Below are 9,594 nucleotides of genomic sequence, written 5' to 3'. Positions count from 1 at the left end.
ACGTTTGGACATATTTGCCCTCATGTGGCTTGTCCTTCTCACCCCGCCCATGCTCTGGCTGTGATGATGCATATCTATGGGAGTCAGTGGGAGATCTTTTCACAAACACTCTCTGTGTGTTGTGTCTCTTGTGGGCAGAGATGTTGCTGTGTTAGCCATCATTATTTGATCTGCCTCTCTGACAAGGTTGCTTTAAAGCCTAAATGTTGGTTTCTGTTCTTAGGTGGGAACATGCTATAGTTATAGTTATAGCTTCGCCTGCATGGCCAAGTCCAGTTCCTCAGCTATGTTGGGATTGCCTGGTCCTGTGGAATGGAAACTGTGGAGAAGAAAATCTGTGACAAGGAGTGTTACAGGAAAGAAAGGGAATACCATACTGGAGTACTTTGGGAGCAATATTTTTTTTTGCTAGGGCAAATAATATTGCCCCAAAATATGCCTCAGTTGGAGCTGGAAATACCCACTGAAGTCAAAGGGATTTCAGAGAGTTGAGTGGGAGAGGCAGAGAAGTATTAATTCTACCTTCAAGTGATGGAGGTGAAGTCTAAATTCAGATTATAAATGCCTCTGCATTTTGTGCCCTGAGTTTCCATTTTGCCTGTTCTATAAAAAACAGTAATTTAGGTAATTTTCAGTTTGGACTAGACCTGGAAATTTTCCTTGCTCACCAAATTCAAAAGCTGGAACAGAAGTTCACCGGCATTCACCATGGTCATGGAGTGCCTTCAGCCATGAAAACCAAGTACCCACTGAGGTGGTAGTTATCTTCCGATCCCTCCATTGCCAATGAATTGAGAGAGTCACTTAAATCAATAAAACTAAGATCTAAACCATCCTCCAGTGGGAACTCCCTCTCCTGTTCCTAACTGAGGTATCTCTCTTAAGACATGGAAACTTAATAGGACGCACCTGGGTTAGAGTGCTTCTCTACCAAGTTGCTTCTTCCCGAAAGAAGAACAGAAAGCATGGGAAAAAGTGGCTGAGTGAGAGTGAGGCAGGGAGAAAACAGTACCCTCTTTAGGACAGAAAAAACTGTTTCGCCTTGGGAGTAGCACAGGAACACAGGAAGGATGAGATTCCCCAAGGCAAGACTTTTTCTTGGGATTTCTTTGAACATGAGCATATTTTATAAGATTTCTACAGTGCTTAAGGCCTATTATCTGTCTTTGGCCCAATACGCTACCCTGAGATCAGCTCTAGTTTCTGATGAATGTGGATGTTTCGAACAGTTCTCTAATCACCATTAAAGAAAGCTTAAATGAAAGCTGTCAGGGGATCTTCAAGGGCCTGGCGCTACTCCTGCAGAAGACAGTAGAGAAGGTCCTGCATACTTCAGGAAATTTATGTATGTTGGCCTTTCTAGACAGAGATGACCTTTCAGAATGGACTGGGGAGAGGACTGAAAACCAATGCACTGGAGTAGCTGAGTGAGGCTTGAGAGGGGACAGAGAAAAAGCAGAGAAAGCATTTCATTTTTCCACAACTGCTTTATGCAAGGTAAGGCCTGTGATGGCATGGCAAAGTCTGTATGTGTCAGAGGATGAAGGCCACAGAGATGAGAAGAAAAACCTTGGCCAGTGTGAACTGGTGGGATGCCAGGAGGGTGCGATGCAGCTGAAGAGCTGGCTGGCTGCAGAAGCCCACGTTTCCCCAGAGTGCAGAGTAGCAACCCTTCTGGGAAAAAAAAACCCAAAAGAAGTTATTGCATCTGTCCAGGGATTTGAAAATACTGTTTTGTGTGGAGGGAATAGTGGGAATGAGGTACTGAAAAGCTGGGGCGTAAAAATAAGAAAGGATGCTGTGACCAGGCCGGGGGTTTGAGTGGGGTCTGGTATGCTGCTCTCGTCTCATCACGATGCAAGACCAGGCTGCCTTACAGCCAGCAGAGCTGGGTGTAGATGAGAAACAACATGAGATCAGAATAAAACCTCCAGCAATTTGGGGGGTAACGGCTACTCTATGAGTCACACACTGGAAACAGCCAGGGGGAAATCGGAGAGAGAAAAGATAGCTGTGTTTCTCTGGCCAGTGTCCTCAGCCAGTTTGCAGGATTGCAGATCTTTTTCTCTGGTCTCTCTTGCTGGTCTCTCTGTGCAAGTGCCACAGGGCTGTGATAAGGAGGAGGTCAGAATGGTGCTCTAACTACACGGCGTTTTTTCACATGCAATGGGATATGCTAACTAAAAGCAAATATGCCTGAACCCTTCTTCTGCTTGTGGCTCTTTCCATCCAGCAAAGCTAGGATCTGGGGATGTGCACCAGGGGAAGGAGAGAGGGTCTCTGGCAGGGCTATGGAAAGGGATTTGGCACGCTTTGTGCCAAAACGCCTCCCTACAGTTCCAGCATGGGTCTGCATTTTACTGCCCCAGTGTGACCATTGCATGCTCAGGGCTGCAGCTAGACAGTGCCTTGTGCTTCTCCCTCCAGACGTCCCCTCCTGCCTGCATCGAGCACCCCAGGGCTCACCTGGTGTCCTGGGGGGGGATCATCATGGGTGCAGGCAGCTGCGAGCAGCTGCACGGGGACACCAGGTTGCCTTTTCTTTGTCCTGCTTGCTTTGGTGACAGCCCCATACGACCTGATGGCTAAACCATCCGTGTGGGTGCTTCTTGAGTGAGGTTGGTGTAGGCAGCTTAAATAGCAGGTGTTATCCAGGCTGGAGCGGGTGAGGGTGTTCGCAGTCAGCCGATGGAAGAAGGAAACACCCACAGGACAGGGGGACCATGACAAGCCAGATGGGCATGGAGATTTTTTTTTCAGCCAGCACGGGCGGATCTGGAACTGATCCTGCAGTGGGAATCAGCCATCCTCAGGGAGGAGCCCTGACCCCAGTCCCTTGGGGAAGGCAGAAAATGCAGACTTTTCTGCATTTTCCTGGGAGAGGGAAGAGCAGGGCAGGTTTCTGCCTAGGGATCCAGTCACCCTGGCAGCACAGGGGTCGGGGGTGGCCTTCATGATGTTTCTTGCAATGTTGAGTCAGGGCTATGATGAACTAGCCTTGCATAAGCAGGAATGCCATCGCCAGTGGTAAGCTGAAAAATGCCGAGCTCTATTTTCAAAGACAGCTCAGAGGTTATTTATGTACGGAAATACTCCTTATCTCTTAATTCCCAGACTGATGGGTGGAAGATATGCAGAGTGACTTCTGTCAGAGACGAGCTTACCAGCACTGCTACTGTCTTGGCAAGAGGGGAGGGCTCTCTCTGCCTTCCTTCGTAGCAATGCTGACTAAGGGCCATAGGAATCTTAATTCCTGGCCCAGAGACGGCAAGCCAAGCTATCTGATGGGCCGGTTGGCTGACAGTTAATATCCTGTCGCAGAGAAGTAAGTATTCATGATATAGCAGGTTTTTTTTTTTTATGCACCTGGAAGACCAGAGTGGGAAGACCCAACAAATTCTCCATTTTGTGCTTAAACATCAGGTCTGTCCTGAAAGAGCCTAAATCAGACCCATTCTTTTATCTTTCAAAAACCACATCAAAACTCCTTGGTATCAAAAATGTTATTTTTTTCACCATTGTTAGTCTCAGAGATTCAGGCTGGAATCTGAAATTCAATCCCATTTCCTTGTGGCTTGAACATTATTAGTAGGTAGAAATTTGCAACTGGAAATTAGTTAATGATTCCTCTGTAAGTACAGCAGACAGATGGAAATCCAGCTTCTTTTCCCTGGCTGCGCTGACACTGGTATGCTAACTAAAAGTAGTAAAACATCTATTAATGAGTGGGGTAGGGAAAAGGAAAAAAAAAACCTAGAGCAATGAACACAGGTAATAGGGTGTAATAATTAAAGAGCTATCTGTCAGAATAGGACATGCAGAAGAATTAGGTGTCCTGGAAAAGGCTGTGAAAAAATACCTCTGCTTCTGTTTGATGGAATCAAATTTCAATTTTCATGAACTTTTCACAGACTAAATATATTTGTGTCTGAAGAAATCGTATCTCCTAATAGACAGTAATGACAACCTTATTTATGCTGAATGACATTTTTCTACCGATTGGGCCAGAAAGAACGAATTCTCTTCCTAGTGTAGGGAAAAAAAATACCTAATTGATAACTTTTTCTTGGTGGTGGTGTATTGTGGATCATATGAAGAGTAAAAATAAAACCTACTGCATAGGATTCATAGTGGATTTATAACATAGAAGAAAAGAAAATAAAAGAAGCTGGTTTTTGCATGGGAAGGGATTTTCTAACATATCCCTTTTGGGAGAATTGGATGGAAGGTTCTGGCTCGTTGGCTGCCTGACTCTTGAGAGGAGCCTTGCAGGCAGGGAGGCTGAATTCTCTGTTTTTCGTCTTTACCTGGCCTCAACCTCTGTTTGCTCTCCCTGATTCAGGCTGCCAGCAGGCAGCTGCCGGTGAGGGAGCAGAGGAATCAGTCGTTGCAAGAGCAGAGGAGGCTGGACTGCCTCGGAGAGCAGATGGTGGAGTAGCAGGGTCCATGACTCCCCGCCTTCCATGCTGCCAGGATCAGGTCAGCTTCCAGCAGTAGAGTTGGGGAGGAATGGATGTGATGCCCTGCAGAAACAATGTGAGGGGCTTGCTCCTTGCATCCCACCTGAAAACCTTGAAAATGGCAACTGAGGCTGTTTCTGGGTTCATGATGGAAATTTATTTCCTTCCTTTTCCCTTTCCCTTTCCCTTTCCCTTTCCCTTTCCCTTTCCCTTTCCCTTTCCTTTCCTTTCCTTTCCTTTCCTTTCCTTTCCTTTCCTTTCCCTTCCCTTCCCTTCCCTTCCCTTCCCTTCCCTTCCCTTCCCGCTTTCACTTCTTGTTCCATCCCATCCCTTGTTCCAACCCACAGAAGAGCATTTCCAATTGGAAAATCCTTCAGACAGCAGGATCTTGAATCAGCCCAAATCACTACATGTTGTCCACAGACCTCTTGATCCCAAGGGAATGACCGGCACAGTGAGGAGCTGCTGTGCGTGACTCAAGGTGACCAAATTAAGCCCTCCACATGAATAGTGGTTCAGGTGCTGATGCATCATTTCTTTTCTGTAGTGAGAAACTGGATGAGAAGGTTCACATGAGCTCATTCGGTCTTTACGGGCTTGAACCAGCTTCCATTGGAGTCAATAGGAATCTTTCAATTGACTTTAATGAGAGCTAGATTGGATCCTAAATTAGTACCTTCATCCTTCACATTGTTTTGCAGTGCCTATCCCCATCCATAATTAACATAAACTGGCTGCGATAGTCATCTACAGGAAAATTATACCAAAATGTCCTCAGTAGGTTTATTCCTGCTCTCACTGAAGATGATAGGAGTCTCACAATTAACTTCAAACAGGACTGGTTGTCTGTGTATCGTGATTATAAAATATCTTGATATATTTGTAAGGGAGAGTTCAGTTTGAGCAACTTCTTAATTGCATGTCAGGACTAAAAGGTTTGGCTGTGACCAAAGACGGCCACATTGAAAAATCAGACAGTATTAAGGAGCATGATTTGACTATGTGGCTACGTAAATCAGTATTTCAGTTTCTCATTTGGTATTCACTGAAACGAAAACATAATCTGAGTTAATTGCTCTTCCCCAAGGTGCCTTGTTGCACAATGTTTTATAAAATTAAAGCCTGTTAAGTACACACGAAGAAACATACTTTAGATGCAGAACGTAAAATACTAGCACCTCTAATTCTGCTGTCATGTATGGTTGATTAACCTGGTACAACAGAAGCCTTGGGGAGAGTTTCTGTGCTGTTAGAAAACATATTTCCACTTAAGGGAATTTAGACAACAAAGGGATCTCACAAATCCCATTGTTGGAGACTAGGCTGACATTCGGGGCATCTGAGCTGTCTCACAAAGCCATGGAAGACCAGGGAAAAAAATGCAACCTTCATCCCACTTACGGATAGTTATCTGTCACCCCAGTGCCTTCCACAGCAATTAACAAACTATTAATCAAGCCCTATATCCCTCACTCAGACAATGTTCCTGTTGGCTTCAGGGGGAATTTTGCCTGGGCTCGGAGTGACTGTGGGGTGAAGAGGGGGCAATGGCGTGGGCAGCGGGGGAGATGCTTTCTCAGGCACCTGCAGATAGCCGTGGGAAGGTCACCATGCTGCCATGCTCCTGGGTGGGCATGCTGCAACTCACCCACCTCTGAGAAAAAAAAAAGACTCAAATGTTCGAATTTCCTGAGCCCCTCAAATGCACAGATATAACACAACTGGAGAAGAGCCACAGGAGATTGAGGAGGCTGAGCTGGAGAGTGGCGTGGGGGGGACCCAAGGGGAGGACGTGGTGGTCTAGGAGTAACAGAAGACACGCTGTATGGAGACCTCCCCATCCCCAGCTGCTCTGGACTCTGCTCGCCGCTTGCAGATACCTCCCTGGGGCAGGCAGGGAGCTGCGGAGGGCAGATGGAGCACATCGGCAGCTGCCTGTCAGACCAGAAGCTGCGCGGGAGCACGTGGGAAGATCAGGAAGGCTTATCAGATAGTTTGCAGCAGCAAAACTGCCTAGCAAGGCATAGTGTGGGAGATGGGGGTACCCGGGTGAAGACCAAGCTGGGAGCTTGCCAGGTGTGCGTGGTTTGAGTTAGGGCGAATTGAATCTTCTCCCAGGATGAAAGAGAGCCTGTATCTTATAATGAAACCAGCTGGTGTTTCAGGTTGCTACCTGCTCCTGCTCCTGACCTGCCCTGTGTCTCAGCTGCCCTCATGGCTGGCCCAGTAGCCCATACCTTGCTCTGAACAGGACCAAACCCTCAAGGGGAAAAAACAGAGGTGAGATAAATAGGATAGGCTTCCTGGATGGTTATAAACCTTGTGCTTCTCTTTGTTTTCCCTAACACTGTTCTTACACACTGTATGGAGAAATCTATTGTGATAAACCGAAGGGGGCCTCGACACTTGAGACCCATCATCTGTGGTGTTTGATGGACATGTTTGGCCCGCACCAGCAATGCCCAGGCTGGTGAATGTAAAAGTGTTTGCTGAAGTGCGCCCAAAAGCTTTCTTTGCTGTGTGTCAGCATATCCCTTCTCAGCCTTTGCATGGAGCAGTGCTTTCAATTTATTCAGCCTCGTTAGTTGGGGAATGTGCTGCAGCCAACGTGCAACCAAGACTCGGAGAGGAAGCCTGAGGACATGGCAACAGGGCAGAGCAGTGGCTGTCCTGGCATCTAACTTGAGTAGTCTGTGGATGAGCTGTCTACATCTGGGTTAGACCTTCTAGTCTTTCAGAGGGCAACTTCTCCAATCTGTCCTAGGTGAAGGAGGGAAAGGGTGGAGATTTGGATCCTTCATGACTACTTAGGGCAGCTAACTGAAACCCTGCAAATTGACCTTTGATTCTTTACCTTGTGGTCACCTTTAAAATCTGGTAAAACGTTTAGGGCAAAGTAGAGAATTTTACACTACCCATGACCCATGAAGGAAGAGGATTTTTTGGGGGGGCTTCACAGAACATGATTATCCCCTTGACACGTGCATAAATGGGCCTTTGAGCCTCTGCCAGAAACTTTCTGAAAGCCTTATGTAGAAAAATACCAGATCTTCTAAAGGACGTTAGAGCTACATTACCAGCTACCCGAGCCTTTGGAGTTTTCCCAGACTTCCTAAAAAATCGTAGTTCAAAAAGTTCTTTAGCTTGTTCCTGTAAGACTCCTGGAATAGGTGTCCAGGCCTGCTCAAATGAAACACTCTTAAATTCAGCAGATGCTGCCTCACCCCCTTCTCTCCTGCTACTTACTATTCCACCCACACCACGTCAGAGCTGCTGCAGATTGCACCGGGGCCAGGGCTGCTGCAGGTGTCTGAGGCTGGAAATTTCAGCTGCTTCCTTTGCCATCTCTGAGCTTCGCCGCATCAGACACTGGGAGCAATGGGGAATCTGACCTGTGAGTCAAACATGACATTCACCGGCTGGTTGTATGCAATGTAACCTGCGGCACCGTTTGGCCCTCTAGGCTGGAATCTGTCTGCCTTAATTATGGGCAACTGTAAAAAACTGAGAAAGATGCAAGAAATGAGACTCCACAAGCCCTTCTAGTGGTTCTGTCTGGCCTTAAGCACTTGGAAACCTCTTGAATATGTTGGCTAATGCTCCATCACTCGCTATCCTACGTGACCTCTATGAATATCCTACGTGTGGCTACAGTAATTCTGACATTAAGTAATGTTTCCAGTCTTTCAAGAGCTGTACAAATTTCAAGTGAACTTTCATACTGTCTCCGCTAGCAAGATCACCTACACATTCTCATAGCAATTCTAGCTTTAAGCTATGGTGGAAATGTGCTGGTATATAAATCCTGCCATTCTGACTCTTTGAACATGAATGCTATCAGTTTTCAAAGTTAGCCAGATAGGACAAATATGTTCCTTTGCGGGATCCTTTCTTTTGATCACTGGGGGTATATCAACACCTGGTAATTCTCTGAGGCCTGCTATGGTGGAGCCTGTCTTTCTCCAAAGAATATGGAAAAAGTCCAGGGAGATGGTTTTGCTAGGCCAAAATTAATGTTGTGAATAATGTGGATGCTCTCAGCCTCCTACCCCTGTATTTCACACACAAGGAAACAGCAATAGCGTGGCTTGTTTGATAGACCCCAGCATTGAACTCAGGAATTCTTGGCTTATAGCCCTGTGCTCAAACCCTTTCTCCTCCAGCACTCAAATAAGGGCCCAGTATGTTCTCAGTAATAATATCCAGTGATTTGTGCAAGTGTAATAGAACAATGCCATATGCTTAGGTTCCTAGGCCAAATTCTCGTTTTGGCATTACTCCATGGACTGTAATAAAACGAGGCCAATGAGAACATTTGACCCGGTGTGTTTCCAGTCCGTAGGGACTGTAGAAGCGGTCTTGTGATTTTAACATGGAACTGCTTTGCTGGGATGGTGCAGTCTTTATTTCAAGCATGGAAAGGTTCAGGGAGAAGTAGCTGCTTGCATTGTAGTGGAGGTTTCATGGGATCTGCTCAAAGGAAATGTTTCTATCATTCTCATCAATGCCTGCTTAGCTATAACGTTCCAGTTGCTTGTACTTACAGACCTGCGAAAGTGCAATGCTACTTTAGTTCTGTATTTATTGAAAGGATTGTTGATATTGCTGGTCATCCCATCTGTAAAAGGGTCTGTTATGGATTATCTTAACTAAAAAATGGCCACCTAACCAAGAAAGGTAGAGAAACCAGCTGTCTTAGGTAGGGAACTGTAAAAACAAGTCTGCTGTGTTTAAGCTTGTTGAGTAGGAATTATTCAAGCTCCTCATACACTGAATACAACTGCTTAACTGATCTATCAGAAACCACTGAAAAGGGAGCTAGGGACGAAAATATAGGTTGACATCTGTATAAAATAAAGTCAGAAGAAATCTGGAATTTTGGTTCCCAAGGAAATTGTGATGTTTCAACATTAGCAAAACATGCATCTTCCATCGAAAGATCATTTCAATGGAAAATCCTTGAATAGCTCAAATCTGACAGTCACATGCTCTTCATCACTAGAATACTTGAGCAAACTGCTAACTTCAGGTTCTGAGAAGCACCAGAGAGCACTTATCCTCATTTTGTGAAAGGACAGGCAAGATAAATGGACACAAAAATGTCTGTGGTGAGGCTGAAAATGGACCCTCCATC

This window comes from Gymnogyps californianus, chromosome 1 (assembly GCF_018139145.2).
Source record: "Gymnogyps californianus isolate 813 chromosome 1, ASM1813914v2, whole genome shotgun sequence".
Lineage (NCBI taxonomy): Eukaryota > Metazoa > Chordata > Aves > Accipitriformes > Cathartidae > Gymnogyps > Gymnogyps californianus.
Note: the sequence above shows the minus strand (reverse complement) of the source record.